General features: G+C 52.4%; 1 long non-coding RNA gene across 1 annotated transcript in view; it reads left to right on the top strand.

Moving 5' to 3' along the window:
* LOC116406881 overlaps window positions 1-19262 on the top strand; it is a 45836-nt gene that overhangs the window by 12299 nt on the left and 14275 nt on the right. Inside the window, exon 2 of the long non-coding RNA XR_004219821.1 lies at window positions 4262-4305. This is a non-coding gene — a long non-coding RNA (uncharacterized LOC116406881). The remainder of the gene's footprint in view (window positions 1-4261; window positions 4306-19262) is intronic.

Below are 19262 nucleotides of genomic sequence, written 5' to 3'. Positions count from 1 at the left end.
AAAACAATGTGCACGAAACCCTTATGATACATTTCTGTTGTGAATAACGATGGACAATGACAGTCCAAATAAAACTTTGACAACGGTCTCATGGAACAGGCGCAGTCAGGCACATTATAATCATTTAAGGGATACGGTCAGGATTTTGATGGGGTACTTTTTTTTTTCTACATTACACTGTCTACATAGCAAATTATTTACTCTACCAATTCCAACTTTATTCTTGAACCAACAAATGTATTTTTAGCTGTAACATTGGTGTGTAGGCGCCATCTCAGTGCATTGTGCCTGAGTCTGAGCTTTCAGAAGGAGCCAGCGCTACACATTAGAACTGCTTTCAGGTAACCTCTTGTTTCTCCTACTCCCATGTAACTGGAGGAGTCCCAAGCCAGACTTGGATTTCTTACTATTAAGGGCTATTCTGATATCTACTGGGAGCTGCTGTCTTAAATTATCCTTTATATATTAAATATAAAAACATCTGTTTGTGTTTTTGAAAAAATTATTTCAATGCAGGATTCTGCTGGAGAAGCTCTAGGCACAGGTTACATTGCAGATAACAGATAAGTTCTGTAGAATACAATAGTGTTTTATCTGTTATCTGCTATGTGCCTGTGCCTTTTCTCCTTTGAATGGCTGCCCCCATGGCTACATAGCAGCTTATTTATATAAATTATAGTAGACTTTCTGAAGTAAACACACAACTTTTACCAGTGCAGGGCAGCAGCACATTATATTTTAGTTACTTTTATACACTTTCATTTTTTGGTGTTACTGTTCCTTTAACACATGCCTTTTTTAAACAAAGCATGTTTTCCCATTACACGGTATTCCTTTAAGGGAGACAACTGTACATACTGTATCTGAAGTGAGGACAGACATATGGGGTCATGTACTTTACCCTGTGATGCTAGTGCTATAGGGCTAAGCGGCACAAAAATAAACCCCTTAGGATCATTTTTACTAACATTGGATATAATTATAGCAACCAATAAGAGCTTTGCTTTTGTTTTCTAGTTGCTGATTGGTTGCTATGGGCAACATCTCTGGTGATATTTATCTCCAGTGTTAGTAAAGACACCCCTTTTTGCTCATTGAATCTGCTAAAGGGCTGCATTGCTCCTCATGCTGAATAGAAAATCCAGAGCGAGGAGCAGAGTGTCAGGAAGTGCGGGTAAGTCCTGGGGACAGGTAGGGGCACAAATAGGTGCATCCACACTCCTACCCCTCACCAATAATGTGCTAACACAATCATCACTGTGTTGTCTTTAGGATCAATGTTTTGTTGGTTTCATATTGACATCTAGAATTTGCTGATATTTAGTGGAATCCAGTTTTTTCCTTCTATTTGTGCAATGTCTCCTGTGCCACTAGCTGCCATATAATGAATTCATCGATGCATAATGAATCCATTCATCAAAAGCTGCTGTTTTTCTCTTCTTCAAACCTTGGTGACTGTAGCCAAAGCTGTACATTTCTTAGTCATCATTCCTATTGCCTAGGTGGTGTTTTGCATACTTCACCCATTGACATTTGTGATGAGGGTGCAGGTGAGGCTTCCTCCTGATGAGGCTTACATACAGATAATGTTTGTGCAAGCAATATATCCTGCAGGCATATTTTGAAAGACCTGTTGCCAAATGCTGTCTCTGGGCCTGAAAACCTAAATAGCATGCTGCACCTCTGAAAAAGAAGTAAGGTTGTCTCTGAGGCAAATTGGAGAGGCTTTAGATGGGATGGAATATAAATTAACAACTGACACCTACAGACAAAAAAAAAAGTGTAATGTTAAAATTGCAGGCATAATTGCCTTGGCAAAGGGGTAGAAATGCCCAATACTGCAGACTGGAGATTAATCCCAGGGAAGGAAGAAGCAGCAAGAAAGAAATGCAGCAAGAATGCACTCTAAGCATAAGCAAAGGGAGTCAGGCAGCAGGGGGAGCTGCAATAGCTAATAAGCAAGTGCTCGTATAAACACTCAAACCAAGCGTTTATGAAGAGATTCCTGCAAGTGTGAGCCGAGCCCCTCGCAAAGTTCTTTTTGCAGGGCTGGCACAATGTAGGTATGACACTACTTACGGTATAAAATACTTGGGTGACACCCTTTTATGTTGATGATGATGATGATGGAATTCCCTGACAAAAGATATTGTGATACTCGGGTCAGCTAATGCTCTCTCGGAAGGCTTAGACATCCCTTAGGATAAATAAAATATCCCAAATTATTATAAATTACAAAGACCGGTAGAACTCCCATTAACTGAACAACTCACACTAAAGATTGTTTCCAAGAAAGTGGTAGATGAAGTTAGGGCTAAGGATACCAAAGAAGAGGCCAACACTGCTATTAGTTACCAAAGCTGCTCCAGGCATGAATTCCAGTCCAATGGGGACACAGCTTATCTTGTAAATGGGAAATTACTGTAGGATGAAAGGAAATACTATTAGCAGTGGGGTAGATAACATAGATGGGAATGACATGTAAGGTTGCTTGAAGGGAAAGTACTAGGATTCGGTAAAGTGCTCTATCCATAGAAAGGGAATGCTTAGAGCAAAATATAATGAGAAATGGAGGTTAAACATTTAAAAAGATGGGTTTGAATTGCAGAGATTAGCAACATAAACCATATACAGGTATGGGACAAGTTATCCAGAATGCTCAGGACCTGGGGCTTTCCGGATAAGGGATCTTTCCATAATTTGGATCTCCATACCTCCATAGTATCTCCATACTATAAAATCATTTAAACATGATTAAAACCCAATAGGATTGGTTTTCTCCAATAAGTATTAATTATATCTTAGTTGGGATCAAGTACAAGGTTCTGTTTTATTATCATAGAGAAAAAGGAAATCATTTTTAAAAATTAGAATTATTTGCTTATAATGGAGTCTATGGGAGATGGCCTCTCCGTAATTTGGAACTTTCTGGATAAGGGATCCTATACTAGCACTAATGCAAACATTAAAGGCTTCAAGTGTATGCAAATTTCTTCCAAGGACTTCTTCCTAACCAGCATATATCTATATAAAGGAAAAGTGAAATTCATAGCATGCCAGCTTTTGGCTATTTATATATATAGATATTTATCTCATAGACTGACTGCACCACACCTTGATAAAGGAGGCCCGTTGTTTGAGCTGCTTGGATGGTGCACAAAGCACATAAATGCCCACAGTTTCACCTAGATAAAAATATTGTACCATATGAACTAACACGTTGTGTACCTACTTCAACAAAGCCACTACTGTGAATAATGTGCAAAGCTATTGATTCAACACATGGCTCTGACCGAAAAAAAAAAGCCTGCAACATGCCCATATGATACCCACATTGTAATTTTGGTGGCAGTATGAATGTATATCTTGTGTATAGCAGTACCTGCTAGCAGGGGCGGGCCAAGCCGACCGGGCGCCCTAGGCAACCTGGTCGGCAAACTCCGCCCACCTCCCCGCCCCCCCGAAAGGCACATGCGCGCCAAAGCACAGGAGGAGGTGCAGGAGGGGTGGTGCCATTAGATCGCTCATTGCCTCCGCCGCTAATGACAAGCGGCGGAGGCATTGACAAAGTAGCACTAGGGGTAGGCAGGAGAGGCTCCTGTCTGGCGCCCCCCAATTGTTGCGCCCTAGGCAGCTGCCTCTTCTGCCTACCCCTAGTTCCGGCCCTGCCTACTAGGTTACTTGTTACTAACTAAGCTGTATGAATCCATATTGGTGGTAAAACAATCTTATTAAGTTCATTTAATGTTTAAATGATTTTAGCAGACTTGAGGTATGGAGATCCAAATTATGGAAATACACCTTATGCTCAAGCCTCCGGTCCCAAGCATTCCAGATAACAGATACCTGTAGAAAATTTTAAGTAGCCATTGTTTTCAAGCTTAAATGCTGCGTGTGTACACATAAACACATATACACAATAGTGACAAACTATGGTAGTTTTCCTGTGACAAATCGGAAATGGGAAAACCATTGTTGACGTGACTTGTACATTTGCTTCGTCGCGGAAAGGAAAGATTGACTGCAGAGCTACAAATAAACTTGCAATGGAAAAAAAACCTAATGAGAAAGGTTTTTGTACCTATCACCAGCACCTTGATCATTGCACAGCTCCTTACAATGGTCAGCCACATCCTGTTGCACGCCCACTAGCTGTAAACAAAGACTCATACTTTTGCTTTTATGTGAACATTAGATCAAATTCAGTTGCATAGGTGTAACTTTTGGTATAACTTCAGATTATGTTGTTTCTTATTTTTAGAATTCAAGAAGATAATGAGAAGCTACAGTATTCAGTACAACTCGGTAAGAATAAACATTAAGGTACATAAAATATTTATGACAATCAAGATCCACTTTTTAATACTTGTTTTAAAAATCTCCATCCCTACAACTCAGTTCTGACTGGTGCATCCAATTGCCTAAGGGTTAAACTTGGGTTAAACTTGTACAGGGAATACCTGTAATATTGGTATTCCCTGCAGGCCCCAGAGGTAACAGGTCTAGGTTTAGTTACGCCCCCTGCCCCCTACAGCAGTTATGTCACCAGTTAAACATATATCACAATTGTGTCACAAACATCAAACACTTGTTTAGTAATCTGGAGGTGGTCATTTATAAGGATCATAGATAGAAGTGCTAGAGCACTAAGGGGTACTCATTCAATAAGCACATATGTTTGGAGCACTGCTGAGTTCTCATAGTGGGGGCTTTGTAAATGGCCCCCTGTAAATTATTCAATGGACCCAACAAGTTTATACCAGGATCCAAAGTATGACTTCTTGCTTTCCCTATCTGTATTATAACCAGAATAAAACATTGCTTCTTCTTTTGCCAAATATACAATTTCTTTCCCAGTCAGCTTCTAAATCTGTTATACATTTCCTTATGAAATACTGCAATCTTACGTACTTACTGATCTTGGAGCTTCTCATATTTCCTTCTGTGGGCCAAATAGTTACTGAAACTTTTGCATTCTGCCCAAACTCTGAACCTGCCTCTTTACATTCTTTTCCTTTGTTGATTACCATCAAACAACAGAAATAATAAGCAAATGTTACTATTTCTCAGCACTCACCATAATGTAAGAATTAAACGCAACTTTTTATGCAGTTTTATGACGCTTATCTGTGGGTTGTCAGGAAGTCATGGGAACCCACCGTGGAATGCGTAAGAAAGTTACTGCTCAATATATTGCATAAGTTGTATGTGTTCATCCAGCACCTACCAAATAATCTATTTATTAGCAACAGATGCCTCATTTTAACACAAACAGGGTTTTTATTCTCTAGTCCTTAAAAGGTGATGGCACATTAGACTCTTTGTCACCCATAGAAAATTGTGTTCCCTGTGGGCAACAAAGTGTCCTTTACATAGCAGTGAATGTGATTAGCCCTGGGTAAAATATACGCACCTTATACTTACGCCAAAATGCCTTCATGGTTAAATGATTTAAATGTTATACCCACTGTGATCAGGGGCTTTTTAGGGCTCAGCGCTGCCCTGAAGCAGCCAAGTCAATGTAACCCCCATGTTTCCCACGTTGGTGCGGATTGAGGGGGGGATGAATCAATAGTGCACAAGTGCTTCTCTGCTTGGTTGCACCCCCTACTACTTTTGCCAATTCCTGCTTTAAACCTTAGCTTTGCTGCTCCTTTGCAATGCCCTCCCTATCCCTGCCCCATAGAAGTTCTTCTTTCCTCTTTTCTCCTCTGCGTTTGAATGTGTATGTTGTTGTTCGAATTAACAGATTTGTGTTGAAATTGGTCATATTTAATCAAATTTATTTATATTACATATCATATGACACTAATAGGATTGGCCACTCGTCTGTTTGTCCAATTGTATGTAGTGTTTGAGAGAAGATGGCCAGCCTGAATATTTCCTGCATCTTCTTTAAAAGGGTAAAAATAAGTTTACTAAGTCATAAGCACAACTACCTTTCCCCTTACATAAACCCTAACCCCCCTTCCCCAGGTACTCTTATAACACCTCTACCTTCTGCACTAGGCCCTCTAACCCTTCCTACTACACCATGCCCACTATCACTCCTCTTCCAACCCTGCCAAAGCCACAAGCTCCCCCTCTAACTGACCACACATCCATCCTAGCAACATCCATACCTCCAACCTGCACAAGTTGCGCACAAGAAAAAATGCAACAGCTCTCCTTCACAGGTAACCTAAGAAAGCACTCCACAAAATGTATTCTAAAGTGCATGTTTCAGTTCTTTTCTTAATTTTGCTAGCTACTGGGAACAGAAGCACAGTTTTTATATGGCTTTATACTTGAAATAATTTAGCTCTTTGTGGTTGTTTCAAAAACCACTAAGCAAATGCCAGATTACACAACCTTATAAATATGCCGGAATTTGTATTGCCGATTCTTTTAGCCAAAATCATTGCTGTTAGATAATATCTGCTTTATCCAAAGGTTTAAAAGGAAAACAATAACAAGTCCCAATGTGGTTCTGAATGGAACACTTTTGTGTTGAAATATTCTCCTACAGGCACCAATATCTAAATACCTCAATAATTCTAGAATACTCCTTAGTAATAGGAGTTTTTCTCTTTCAGTAGTAATTTCTTTTGGAATTTGTGGTTTTAATATGTTTGTTCTGTTTGGTAAGAATTGCCCACATCAGAGTTCTGACATATAGGTGAACTTCTGTTGCTATGAAAGCCACCATTACACTTAAAACTCTCATCTAATGTATAGGAACCAGAGAGAGAGAGAGAGAATTCAATGTCAAAGTCTCGAACAGCATTTCTGCTCTATGGAGAAAAGGTTTTTCTTGTGTAATAGGGGTTTAAACTTCTCTAAAAGCCCTAGTTTGTGGCATATTAACCTTCAGGATGTTTATTTCAGACAGCCTGTGTTGATGCAGGAAACAAAAGATTAATGAAAGATTTAATGTCTGGCAAGTCATGGAAAACTGGCTATCACTACTGTTACTAATGGTACAGCCTCTTTTCATCCCAAAAGTGCATATTTTGGAGCTTAGAATTTCTTGTTCCTGTACCATTGGTGGTTTTTATGATACAAATTAGAGGGCATCACGGGTGGGTTTTGGGCATTTCTCTGCTATTACCCTTATTCCATGGATATGTATAACGTGTATAACTGGGATAAAAATCCCAGGTTGCCTTAACATAGTAAAATAGTAACTAAGATTGAAAAAAGACACGCATCCATAGAGTTCAATCTTTTTGCTTCAATGAAACCATCCTAATTGCTAGTTGATCCAGTGGAAGGTGAACAATGCCAACTTCAGCCTCTCAGATTTGTCCTAATAGGGGAAAAAAAATCCTTCCTGGTTCCAGATTCTTTCTTGCTTCATCGTAAAAAGCATTTACATTTGTTTGACATGATTTGTCGTGCATAAAGCAATTTTGATTACTACATATAAAGTCTCTCTACAAAATATATTATTTGAATATGTAATCCCTTAACAAACTTTTAAACTTGCCCACAAGTGTCAGACTTCCAGGCCCACTTTTAAATACTGAAATGACATCAGCTTTCCTCCAATCCCCAGGTACCATACCACATGAAAATAAGTCTGAAAAATTGGAAAAAGTGGCCTGGCTAAAACTGAGCTAAACTTTCTAAATACCCAAGGGTGTATTCCAACTCCCCCTAGGATCTTTTTCATGTGTGTCACTGACCTGATTGAGCAGGGCCCCCTGTGCCGCTACAGAATGGGTCCTGAATCTCTGATTCTATTGTCGACATTGAATAAATGAACCGATTTAAGCACATTTGGGTTTTCAGAGTCCCTAAAACCAAATTATTTTTGAGGGGGGGCATTTGATAGTAGTTACTCCACTGTTTTTGAGAATACTTACATAGCTCAGCATCAAAACTGTAGTTTTCCTTCCTCTGCCTTTGCATTTTCATTAGGTTTCTAAAAGCCCTAACCTTCCCTTCCCCTTACATTACCCCTAGCGCCTACCCAAGTCTGCTTAAAACACCTCTACCCTCTGTATTAGGCCCCCTAATCCCCCCCACTACACCATGCCTACTACCAACCCTGGCAAAGCCACAACCCCACATACACCAACCCCTCACCCAATATTCACTCTATCTGACCCCACATCCATCCTAATACCATCCATACCTTAAACCTACAATACATAAAACCAACCAAAGTTTTAATCTTTGAGCAGCTGGCAAATATTAGGTGACCCCCAGTAATTACACATTTGCAGTAGAGAGAAAAAGCTGGCTTTTTGCTAAGGTTCAGATTTTCAATCTACTGCGCATGCAAACCCGCGAAGAAGCAGGAAGGGGATGACTCCTCGCAAGTACCCCAGGCCGGTGCAGTTTTCTGCTCACAGGAGCACTGGCCCACGGTATCAAGCAAGTGATTTGCCACCTCGAGTGATTAACCTTTTCTTCATTCACTAAACAAAGCTTGGCCTGGTTCTTTGGTTCCCTTGCAAGTGGAAGTGCATTTAATTAGATATAGTGAGGTGTTTCTTCATATTAGTTGATCTTACTGTATAAATAAATATTCTGAAACCACATAATAATGACACATACAACAGCTTTGGGTTTAATCTGTGAAATCACAGCTTTATTGATAACAAAAAATGATAGGTCCACAATTGGGGTTCCCTACCATCTACGGCTCCCAAATAGATTGCTGATGGCAATGCCAGCCTAAAGGCTAAGCTTAGCATAGGGAAAAGTGTGTTACATTCCCTTCCTTGGGAGCCGCAGTGGGTAGTCAGCCCCCACTATGAACCCTCACTTGGCTTTTTGATTCTGAGGAAGGCAAAAACCTCTGGAAGCTTGGGCCAATCTGCTTCATTAGAGGGAAAATTCCTTCCTGACTCCTTAACGGCAATCGGATCTCTCCCAGAATCAATGCGCCAATGTGGTAGGCTGTGATGGTGATAGTGAAGGTTGAAGGGTGAAGTTCAGTGTTGTGGGTTAGAGGCAGGGGGCGAATGATATGGGCTTAAAACAGGGGGCTGTGATATGGGCTAGAGCGGTGCTACTGTATGTACAGAAAAATGTTGGGGTGGGTCAGATACTGTGGGTTGGACTCAAGGGGGTGATGTTAGGGGCTTGAGGAAGGGGCCCGATGTGGGGGCCTGAGGAAAGGGCTGATGTTTTGGCCTGAGGAAAGGGCCGATGTTGTGGGCCTGAGGAAAGGGCCCGATGTTGGGGGCCTGAGGAAAGGGCCCGATGTTGGGGGCCTGAGGAAAGGGCCCGATGTTGGGGGCCTGAGCAAAGGGCCCGATGTTGGGGGCCTGAGGAAAGGGCCCGATGTTGGGGGCCTGAGGAAAGGGCCCGATGTTGGGGGCCTGAGGAAAGGGCCCGATGTTGGGGGCCTGAGGAAAGGGCCCGATGTTGGGGGCCTGAGGAAAGGGCCCGATGTTGGGGGCCGGTGGAAAGGGCCGGTGGAAAGGGCCGATGTTGTGGGCCGGTGGAAAGGGCCCGATATTGTGGGCCGGTGGAAAGGGCCGATGTTGTGGGCCGGTGGAAAGGGCCCGATGTTGTGGGCCAGAGGAAAGGGCCGGTGGAAAGGGCCGATGTTGTGGGCCGGTGGAAAGGGCCCGATATTGTGGGCCGGTGGAAAGGGCCCGATGTTGTGGGCCAGTGGAAAGGGCCGATGTTGTGGGCCGGTGGAAAGGGCCCGATGTTGTGGGCCGATGTTGTGGGCCGGTGGAAAGGGCCGATGTTGTGGGCCGGTGGAAAGGGCCTGATGTTGTGGGCCGGTGGAAAGGGCCTGATGTTGTGGGCCGGTGGAAAGGGCCTGATGCTGTGGGCCGGTGGAAAGGGCCTGATGTTGTGGGCCGGTGGAAAGGGCCGATGTTGTGGGCCGGTGGAAAGGGCCTGATGTTGTGGGCCGGTGGAAAGGGCCGTTGTTGTGGGCCGGTGGAAAGGGCCCGATGTTGTGGGCCGGTGGAAAGGGCCCGATGTTGTGGGCCGGTGGAAAGGGCCGATGTTGTGGGCCAGTGGAAAGGGCCCGATGTTGTGGGCCGATGTTGTGGGCCGGTGGAAAGGGCCGATGTTGTGGGCCGGTGGAAAGGGCCTGATGTTGTGGGCCGGTGGAAAGGGCCTGATGTTGTGGGCCGGTGGAAAGGGCCGTTGTTGTGGGCCGGTGGAAAGGGCCCGATGTTGTGGGCCGGTGGAAAGGGCCCGATGTTGTGGGCCGGTGGAAAGGGCCCGATGTTGTAGGCCGGTGGAAAGGGCCCGATGTTGTGGGCCAGTGGAAAGGGCCCGATGTTGTGGGCTGGAGGAAAGGGCCGATGTTTTGGGACTGAGAAAAGGGCCGATGTTGTGGGCCGGAGGAATGGGCCCGATGTTGTGGGCCGGTGAAAAGGGCTCGATGTTGTGGGCCGGTGGAAAGGGCCGATGTTGTGGGCCGGTGGAAAGGGCCGATGTTGTGGGCCGGTGGAAAGGGCCGATGTTGTGGGCCGGTGGAAAGGGCCGATGTTGGGGGCCTGAGGAAAGGGCCGATGTTTTGGGCCGGTGAAAAGGGCTCGATGTTGTGGGCCGGTGGAAAGGGCCGATGTTGTGGGCCGGTGGAAAGGGCCGATGTTGTGGGCCGGTGGAAAGGGCCGATGTTGTGGGCCCGTGGAAAGGGCCGATGTTGTGGGCCCGTGGAAAGGGCCGATGTTGTGGGCCCGTGGAAAGGGCCGATGTTGTGGGCCGGTGGAAAGGGCCCGATGTTGTGGGCCCGTGGAAAGGGCCGATGTTGTGGGCCCGTGGAAAGGGCCGATGTTGTGGGCCGGCGGAAAGGGCCCGATGTTGTGGGCCGGTGAAAAGGGCTCGATGTTGTGGGCCGGTGGAAAGGGCCGATGTTGTGGGCCGGTGGAAAGGGCCGATGTTGTGGGCCGGTGGAAAGGGCCGATGTTGGGGGCCTGATGAAAGGACCGATGTTGTGGGCCGGCGGAAAGGGCCCGATGTTTTGGGCCGGTGAAAAGGGCTCGATGTTGTGGGCTGGTGGAAAGGGCCGATGTTGTGGGCCGGTGAAAAGGGCTCGATGTTGTGGGCCAGTGGAAAGGGCCGATGTTGTGGGCCGGTGGAAAGGGCTCTATGTTGTGGGCCGGTGGAAAGGGCCGATGTTGGGGGCCTGAGGAAAGGGCCGATGTTGTGGGCCGGCAGAAAGGGCCCGATGTTGTGGGCCGGTGAAAAGGGCTCGATGTTGTGGGCTGGAGGAAAGGGCCGATGTTGTGGGCCGGTGGAAAGGGCCGATGTTGTGGGCCGGTGGAAAGGGCCGATGTTGTGGGCCGGTGGAAAGGGCCGATGTTGTGGGCTGGAAGAAAGGGCCAATGTTGTGGGCCTGAGGAAAGGGCCGATGTTGTGGGCCGGTGAAAAGGGGCTCGATGTTGTGGGCCGGTGGAAAGGGCCCGATGTTGTGGGCCGGTGGAAAGGGCCCGATATTATGGGGCGATGTTGTGGGCCGGTGGAAAGGGCCCGATGTTATGGGGCGATGTTGTGGGCCGGTGGAAAGGGCCGATGTTGTGGGCCGGAGGAAAGGGCCGATGTTGTGGGCCGGAGGAAAGGGCCCGATGTTGTGGGCCGGTGAAAAGGGCCCGATGTTGTGGGCCAGCGGAAAGGGCCGATGTTGTGGGCCGGTGAAAAGGGCTCAATGTTGTGGGCCGGTGGAAAGGGCCGATGTTGTGGGCTGGAAGAAAGGGCCGATGTTGTGGGCCTGAGGAAAGGGCCGATGTTGTGGGCCGGAGGAAAGGGCCCGATGTTGTTGGCCGGTGGAAAGGGCCCGATGTTGTGGGCTGGAGGAAAGGGCCGATGTTGTGGGCCTGAGGAAAGGGCCGATGTTGTGGGCCGGAGGAATGGGCCCGATGTTGTGGGCCGGTGGAAAGGGCCGATGTTGTTGGCCGGTGGAAAGGGCCCGATGTTGTGGGCCGGTGGAAAGGGCCCGATGTTGTGGGCCGGTGGAAAGGGCCCGATGTTGTGGGCTGGAGGAAAGGGCCGATGTTGTGGGCCGGAGGAATGGGCCCGATGTTGTGGGCCGGTGGAAAGGGCCGATGTTGTTGGCTGGTGGAAAGGGCCCGATGTTGTGGGCCGGTGGAAAGGGCCGATGTTGTGGGCCGGTGGAAAGGGCCGATGTTGTGGGCTGGAAGAAAGGGCCGATGTTGTGGGCCGGTGGAAAGGGCCGATGGTGGAAAGGGCCCAATGTTGTGGGCCGGTGGAAAGGGCCGATGTTGTGGGCCGGTGGAAACATCGGCCCTTTCCTCCGGCCCACAACATTGGCCCTTTCCTCCGGCCCACAACATCGAGCCCTTTTCACCGGCCCACAACATCGGCCCCTTTCAACCGGCCAAAAACATCGGGCCCTTTCCATCGGCCCACAACATCGGGCCCTATCCACCGGCCCACAACATCGGGCCCTTTCCTCCGGCCCACAACATCGGCCCTTTCCTCAGGCCCACAACATCGGCCCTTTCCTCCAGCCCACAACATCGGCCCTTTCCACCGGCCCACAACATCGGCCCTTTCCACCGGCCCACAATATCGGCCCTTTCCACCGGCCCACAACATCGGCCCTTTTCAGTGGCCCACAACATCGGCCCTTTCCACCGGCCCACAACATCGGGCCCTTTCCTCCGGCCGACAACATCGGCCCTTTCCTCCGGCCCACAACATCGGCCCTTTCCTCCGGCCCACAACATCGGCCCATTCCTCCGGCCGACAACATCGGCCCTTTCCTCCGGCCCACAACATCGGCCCTTTCCTCCGGCCCACAACATCGGCCCTTTCCTCCGGCCCACAACATCGGCCCTTTCCACCGGCCCACAACATCGGGCCCTTTCCTCCGGCCCACAACATCGGCCCATTCCTCCGGCCGACAACATCGGCCCTTTCCTCCGGCCCACAACATCGGCCCTTTCCACCGGCCCACAACATCGGCCCTTTCCTCCGGCCCACAACATCGGCCCATTCCTCTGGCCGACAACATCGGCCCTTTCCTCAGGCCCTCAACATCGGCCCTTTCCTCCGGCCCACAACATCGGCCCTTTCCACCGGCCCACAACATCAGGCCCTTTCCACCGGCCCACAACATCGGCCCTTTCCTCCGGCCCACAACATCGGCCCTTTCCACCGGCCCACAACATCTGCCCTTTCCACCGGCCCACAACATCGGCCCTTTCCACCGGCCCACAACATCGGCCCTTTCCTCAGGCCCTCAACATCGGCCCTTTCTTCCAGCCCACAACATCGGGCCCTTTTCACCGGCCCACAACATTGTTGTGGGCTGGAGGAAAGGGCCGATGTTGTGGGCCGGAGGAAAGGGCTGATGTTGTGGGCTGGTGGAAAGGGCCCGATGTTGTGGGCTGGTGGAAAGGGCCCGATGTTGTGGGCTGGTGAAAAGGGCCGATGTTGTGGGCCGGTTAAAAGGGCCGATGTTGTAGACCGGTGGAAAGGGCCCGATGTTGTGGGCCGGTGGAAAGGGCCCGATGTTTGGGCTGGTGGAAAGGGCCCGATGTTGTGGGCTGGTGAAAAGGGCCAATGTTGTGGGCTGGTGAAAAGGACCCGATGTTGTGGGCTGGAAGAAAGGGCCGATGTTGAGGGCCTGAGGAAAGGGTCGATGTTGTGGGACGGTGAAAAGGGCCCGATGTTGTGGGCCGGTGGAAAGGGCTGATGTTGTGGGCCGGTGGAAAGGGCCGATGTTGTGGGCCGGAGGAAAGGGCCGATGTTGTGGGCCGGAGGAAAGGGCCGATGTTGTGGGCTGGAAGAAAGGGCCGATGTTGTGGGCCGGAGGAAAGGGTCGATGTTGTGGGCCGGTGAAAAGGGCCCGATGTTGTGGGCCGGTGAAAAGGGCCGATGTTGTGGGCCGGAGGAAAGGGCCGATGTTGTGGGCCGGAGGAAAGGGCCGATGTTGTGGGCCGGAGGAAAGGGTCGATGTTGTGGGCCGGTGAAAAGGGCCCGATGTTGTGGGCCGGTGGAAAGGGCCGATGTTGTGGGCCGGAGGAAAGGGCCGATGTTGTGGGCCGGTGAAAAGGGCTCAATGTTGTGGGCCGGTGGAAAGGGCCTGATGTTGTGGGCCAGTGAAAAGGGCCAATGTTGTGGGCCGGAGGAAAGGGCCGATGTTGTGGGCCTGAGGAAAGGGCCGATGTTGTGGGCCTGAGGAAAGGGCCGATGTTGTGGGCCTGAGGAAAGGGCCGATGTTGTGGGCCAGTGAAAAGGGCCAATGTTGTGGGCCGGAGGAACGGGCCGATGTTGTGGGCCGGAGGAAAGGGCCGATGTTGTGGGCCTGAGGAAAGGGCCGATGTTGTGGGCCGGAGGAATGGGCCCGATGTTGTGGGCCGGTGGAAAGCGTCGATGTTGTTGGCCGGTGGAAAGGGCCGATGTTGTGGGCTGGAGGAAAGGGCCGATGTTGTGGGCCTGAGGAAAGGGCCCGATGTTGTGGGCCAGTGAAAAGGGCTCGATGTTGTGGGCCGGTGGAAAGGGCCGATGTTGTGGGCCGGAGGAAAGTGCCGATGTTGTGGGCCGGAGGAAAGGGCCGATGTTGTGGGCCGGAAGAAAGGGCCCGATGTTGTGGGCCGGAGGAAAGTGCCGATGTTGTGGGCCGGAAGAAAGGGCCGATGTTGTGGGCCGGAGGAAAGGGCCGATGTTGTGGGCCGGAGGAAAGGGCCGATGTTGTGGACCGGTGGAAAGGGCCGATGTTGTGGGCTGGAAGAAAGGGCCGATGTTGTGGGCTGGAAGAAAGGGCCGATGTTGTGGGCCGGAGGAAAGGGCCCGATGTTGTGGGCCGGAGGAAAGGGCCGATGTTGTGGGCCGGAAGAAAGGGCCGATGTTGTGGGCCGGAGGAAAGGGCCGATGTTGTGGGCCGGAGGAAAGGGCCCGATGTTGTGGGCCGGAGGAAAGGGCCGATGTTGTGGGCCGGAAGAAAGGGCCGATGTTGTGGGCCGGAGGAAAGGGCCCGATGTTGTGGGCCGGAGGAAAGGGCCGATGTTGTGGGCCGGAGGAAAGGGCCCGATGTTGTGGGCCGGAGGAAAGGGCCAATGTTGTGGGCCGGAGGAAAGGGCCCGATGTTGTGGGCCGGAGGAAAGTGCCGATGTTGTGGGCCGGAGGAAAGGGCCCGATGTTGTGGGCCGGAGGAAAGGGCCGATGTTGTGGGCTGGAGGAAAGGGCCCGATGTTGTGGGCCGGAGGAAAGTGCCGATGTTGTGGGCTGGAAGAAAGAGCCGATGTTGTGGGCTGGAAGAAAGGGCCGATGTTGTGGGCCGGAGGAAAGGGCCCGATGTTGTGGGCCGGAGGAAAGGGCCGATGTTGTGGGCCGATGTTGTGGGCCGGTGGAAAGGGCCAATGTTGTGGGCTGGAGGAAAGGGCCGATGTTGTGGGCCGGAGGAAAGGGCCGATGTTGTGGGCCGGAGAAAAGGGTCCGATGTTGTGGGCCGGTGGAAAGGGCCGATGTTGTGGGCTGGAGGAAAGGGCCGATGTTGTGGGCCGGAGGAAAGGGCCCGATGTTGTGGGCCGGTGGAAAGGGCCGATGTCGTGGGCCGGAGGAAAGGGCCGATGTTGTGGGCCGGAGGAAAGTGCCGATGTTGTGGGCCGGAGGAAAGGGCCGATGTTGTGGGCCGGAAGAAAGGGCCGATGTTGTGGGCCGGAGGAAAGTGCCAATGTTGTGGGCCGGAGGAAAGGGCCGATGTTGTGGGCCGGAGGAAAGGGCCGATGTTGTGGGCCTGAGGAAAGGGCCGATGTTGTGGGCCGGAGGAAAGGGCCCGATGTTGTGGGCCGGTGGAAAGGGCCTGATGTTGTGGGCCAGTGAAAAGGGCCAATGTTGTGGGCCGGAGGAAAGGGCCGATGTTGTGGGCCTGAGGAAAGGGCCGATGTTGTGGGCCAGTGAAAGGGCCAATGTTGTGGGCCGGAGGAAAGGGCTGATGTTGTGGGCCTGAGGAAAGGGCCGATGTTTTGGGCCGGTGGAAAGGGCCGATGTTGTGGGCCGGAGGAAAGGGCCGATGTTGTGGGCCGGAGGAATGGGCCCGATGTTGTGGGCCGGTGGAAAGGGCCGATGTTGTTGGCCGGTGGAAAGGGCCGATGTTGTGGGCTGGAGGAAAGGGCCGATGTTGTGGGCCTGAGGAAAGGGCCCGATGTTGTGGGCCAGTGAAAAGGGCTCGATGTTGTGGGCCGGTGGAAAGGGCCGATTTTGTGGGCCGGAGGAAAGTGCCGATGTTGTGGGCCGGAGGAAAGGGCCGATGTTGTGGGCCGGAAGAAAGGGCCGATGTTGTGGGCCGGAGGAAAGGCCGATGTTGTGGGCCGGAAGAAAGGGCCGATGTTGTGGGCCGGAGGAAAGGGCCGATGTTGTGGGCCGGAGGAAAGGGCCGATGTTGTGGGCCGGAGGAAAGGGCCGATGTTTGAAAGGGCCGATGTTGTGGGCTGGAGAAAGGGCCGATGTTGTGGGCCGGAAAAGGGCCGATGTTGTGGGCCGGAGGAAAGGGCCGATGTTGTGGGCCGAAGAAAGGGCCGATGTTGTGGGCCGGAGGAAAGGGGCCCGATGTTGTGGGCCGGAAGAAAGGGCCGATGTTGTGGGCTGGAAGAAAGGGCCGATGTTGTGGGCCGGAAGGAAAGGGCCGATGTTGTGGGCCGGAGGAAAGGCCCGATTGGGCCGGGAAGGGCCGATGTTGTGGGCCTGGAAGAAAGGGCCGATGTTGTGGGCCGGAGGAAAGGGCCCGATGTTGTGGGCCGGAGGAAAGTGCCGATGTTGTGGGCTGGAAGAAAGGGCCGATGTTGTGGGCTGGAAGAAAGGGCCGATGTTGTGGGCCGGAGGAAAGGGCCCGATGTTGTGGGCCGGAGGAAAGGACCCGATGTTGTGGGCCGATGTTGTGGGCCGGTGGAAAGGGCCAATGTTGTGGGCTGGAGGAAAGGGCCCGATGTTGTGTGCCGGTGGAAAGGGCCGATGTTTTGGGCCGGAAGAAAGGGCCGATGTTGTGGGCTGGAAGAAAGGGCCGATGTTGTGGGCCGGAGGAAAGGGCCCGATGTTGTGGGCCGGAGGAAAGGGCCGATGTTGTGGGCTGGAAGAAAGGGCCGATGTTGTGGGCCGGAGGAAGGAGCCCGATGTTGTGGGCCGGAGGAAAGTGCCGATGTTGTGGGCTGGAAGAAAGGGCCGATGTTGTGGGCTGGAAGAAAGGGCCGATGTTGTGGGCCGGAGGAAAGGGCCCGATGTTGTGGGCCCGGAGGAAAGGGCCCGATGTTGTGGGCCGATGTTGTGGGCCGGTGGAAGGGCCGATGTTGTGGGCTGGAGGAAAGGGCCGATGTTGTGGGCTGGAGGAAAGGGCCGATGGGAAAGGGCCCGATGTTGTGGGCCGGTGGAAAGGGCCGATGTTGTGGGCTGGAGGAAAGGGCCGATGTTGTGGGCGGAGGAAAGGGCCGATGTTGTGGGCCGGAGGAAAGGGCCGATGTTGTGGACGGTGGAAAGGGCCGATGTTGTGGGGTGGAAAGGGCCGATGTTGTGGGCCGGTGGAAAGGGCCGATGTTGTGGGCCTGAGGAAAGGGCCGATGTCGTGGGCCTGAGAAAAGGGCCGATGTTGTGGGCGGGAGGAAAGGGCCGATGTCGTGGGCCTGAGGAAAGGGCCGATGTCGTGGCCCTGAGGAAGGGGCCTGATGTGGGCCGGAAGAAAGGGCCGATGTTGTGGGCCTGAGAAAAGGGCCGATGTTGTGGGCCGGAGGAAAGGGCCGATGTTGTGGGCCTGAGGAAAGGCCCGATGTTGTGGGCCTGAGGAAAGGGCCGATGTTGTGGGCCTGAGGAAAGGGCCGATGTCGTGGCCCTGAGGAAGGGGCCTGATGTGGGCCGGAAGAAAGGGCCGATGTCGTGGGCCTGAGAAAAGGGCCGATGTTGTGGGCCGGAGGAAAGGGCCGATGTTGGGGGCCGGAGGAAAGGGCCGATGTCGTGGGCCTGAGAAAAGGGCCGATGTTGTGGGCCGGAGGAAAGGGCCGATGTTGGGGGCCGGAGGAAAGGGCCGATGTTGTGGGCCTGAGGAAAGGGCCGATGTTGTGGGCCTGAGGAAAGGGCCGATGTCGTGGCCCTGAGGAAGGGGCCTGATGTGGGTCGGAAGAAAGGGCCGATGTTGTGGGCCTGAGAAAAGGGCCGATGTTGTGGGCCGGAGGAAAGGGCCGATGTTGTGGGCCGGAGGAAAGGGCCGATGTTGTGGGCCGGAGGAAAGGACCCGATGTTGTGGGCCGATGTTGTGGGCCGGTGGAAAGGGCCAATGTTGTGGGCTGGAGGAAAGGGCCCGATGTTGTGTGCCGGTGGAAAGGGCCGATGTTTTGGGCCGGAAGAAAGGGCCGATGTTGTGGGCTGGAAGAAAGGGCCGATGTTGTGGGCCGGAGGAAAGGGCCCGATGTTGTGGGCCGGAGGAAAGGGCCGATGTTGTGGGCTGGAAGAAAGGGCCGATGTTGTGGGCCGGAGGAAGGAGCCCGATGTTGTGGGCCGGAGGAAAGTGCCGATGTTGTGGGCTGGAAGAAAGGGCCGATGTTGTGGGCTGGAAGAAAGGGCCGATGTTGTGGGCCGGAGGAAAGGGCCCGATGTTGTGGGCCGGAGGAAAGGGCCCGATGTTGTGGGCCGATGTTGTGGGCCGGTGGAACGGGCCAATGTTGTGGGCTGGAGGAAAGGGCCGATGTTGTGGGCTGGAGGAAAGGGCCGATGTTGTGGGCCGGAGGAAAGGGCCCGATGTTGTGGGCCGGTGGAAAGGGCCGATGTTGTGGGCTGGAGGAAAGGGCCGATGTTGTGGGCAGGAGGAAAGGGCCCGATGTTGTGGGCCAGTGGAAAGGGCCCGATGTTGTGGGCCGGTGGAAAGGGCCGATGTTGTGGACGGTGGAAAGGGCCGATGTTGTGGACCGGTGGAAAGGGCCGATGTTGTGGGCCGGTGGAAAGGGCCCGATGTTGTGGGCCGGTGGAAAGGGCCGATGTTGTGGACCGGTGGAAAGGGCCGATGTTGTGGACCGGTGGAAAGGGCCGATGTTGTGGGCCTGAGGAAAGGGCCGATGTCGTGGGCCTGAGAAAAGGGCCGATGTTGTGGGCGGGAGGAAAGGGCCGATGTCGTGGGCCTGAGGAAAGGGCCGATGTCGTGGCCCTGAGGAAGGGGCCTGATGTGGGCCGGAAGAAAGGGCCGATGTTGTGGGCCTGAGAAAAGGGCCGATGTTGTTGGCCTGAGCAAAGGGCCGATGTTGTTGGCCTGAGGAAGGGGCCTGATGTGGGCCGGAAGAAAGGGCCGATGTTGTGGGCCGGAGGAAAGGGCCGATGTTGTGGGCCTGAGGAAAGGCCCGATGTTGTGGGCCTGAGGA

Source organism: Xenopus tropicalis, chromosome 8 (genome assembly GCF_000004195.4).
Source record: "Xenopus tropicalis strain Nigerian chromosome 8, UCB_Xtro_10.0, whole genome shotgun sequence".
NCBI classification, from domain to species: Eukaryota; Metazoa; Chordata; class Amphibia; order Anura; family Pipidae; genus Xenopus; species Xenopus tropicalis.
Note: the sequence above shows the minus strand (reverse complement) of the source record. Positions and strands in the feature narration are given on the sequence as shown.